The sequence below is a fragment of the Notolepis coatsorum genome (genome assembly GCF_963971535.1).
Source record: "Notolepis coatsorum genome assembly, chromosome: 9".
In the NCBI taxonomy this organism is placed as follows: Eukaryota; Metazoa; Chordata; class Actinopteri; order Aulopiformes; family Paralepididae; genus Notolepis; species Notolepis coatsorum.
The window spans coordinates 58,447,477-58,448,993 of record NC_140173.1 but is presented as its reverse complement, the minus strand read 5'-3'; the positions used below and the strand labels follow the sequence as shown (position 1 = coordinate 58,448,993).

General features: G+C 43.4%; 1 protein-coding gene across 1 annotated transcript in view; it reads right to left on the bottom strand.

Moving 5' to 3' along the window:
- Positions 1–1,517, bottom strand: part of crtac1b (cartilage acidic protein 1b) — a gene marked incomplete at both ends in the record, with an annotated part of 173,680 nt that overhangs the window by 2,709 nt on the left and 169,454 nt on the right. The window lies entirely within an intron of this gene.

Below are 1,517 nucleotides of genomic sequence, written 5' to 3'. Positions count from 1 at the left end.
AACTTTTTTTGGTCATTAATTCACCTTTAAAATAATTCCATCATGGTCAGTGGCACGGATCACAGTACAACTGCAAAGTGTAGTGTAGTGTGTGTGTGTGTGTGCGTGTGTGTGTGTGTGTGTGTGTGTGTGTGTGTGTGTGTGTGTGTGTGTGTGTGTGTGTGTGTGTGTGTGTGTGTGTGTGTGTGTGTGTGTGTGTGTGTGTGTGTGTGTGTGTGTGTGTGTGTGTGTGTGTGTGTGTGTGTGATGCTTGCATGTGAGTAGAGTCAGCTTCAGTGGTTCTGATCAAAGCGTGACCACATTGGTAGCACTGACCCGATACACACAGAATAACCCTGTACTAGGAATGTGCTGATATCACCTTTTCATGATACCAATTAGGAGCATACCTACTGTAATACAAGATATTGACTGATACTGAGTAATGAGCCTATAGCTACATACTTAGCTATGTACTTAACCATTTCACTGCCGCACTACCAAAACGGTTAACCCTTTCACCCTGCCTCAGATAGATCCGCTATCAGTTCTATCTTTAATCTTTTAAAATGTTCAGTTGCTATCGCATGCACTCATCTGTGTTTCACTACACACATGGGTGCATGCTTACCAACTGTTCGCCTGTTTTTAATGCAACATGCAACACTACTATCACCGACATCTAAGAAGGGAGATCCCCCCTTAAATGGCCCTTCTAAGGGTTCTCTCCTCCACATTGCCTGTGGTGCATTTTTTCCTATTGCTAAGTTTGAGTGAGTTTTTCCTTAACTTCGCGTGGGGTATGTCTGGAGTGTTGCATTTATTTATTTGCATTTATTTTAAATTTATTGGACCTTATGGTGTTCTTGTTTTTTTCTTGACGTATTGTGTTGTTTCTTCTTGACTTGTTTAAAGAAGACGTGTCTCTGTTAAGCACTTTGAGCTGCATTCTGTGTATGAAAGGTGCTATATAAATGAAGATTATTATTATTATTATTATTATTATTTCACTGCGACAATACACTGCCATGCGACAGCCGGTTAACCCTTTCACTGCCACACGACCGTCGGTTGTGTGATAGTAAAGGGTTAACATTCTGTCATGTGGCAGTGAAAGGGTTAACAGTGTAAACATACATGTAGGGAGATCTAGCATCCTTCAGGGTGCAGAGAAATCCAGAAAGCATTATGTTTCATATGGCTCTTGATATTGAATGTACTTACTGTAGTTCTTGGTGTTTTAGCTTGGCCTGGTATCCCTGTGCCGTACTTTACTGTACTGTATGTCTGTGTGTCTGTGAACAACTCCCTCCTCTCACCCCAGTGGGACACTCAGAGCCTGACTCAGTCAACACCTGATAAACAGGTATGTTAGTGGCATGAGAACCATGTCCCCTTTCACTGGTCCAAGGAGAGGGAGAGGAGAGGAGGAGAGAGGGAGAGGAGAGGAGAGGATGAGAGAGGGAGAGGAGAGGAGAGGAGAGGAGAGAGAAAGAGAGAGGGAGAGGAGAGGATAGGAGAGAGGGAGAGGAGAGGAG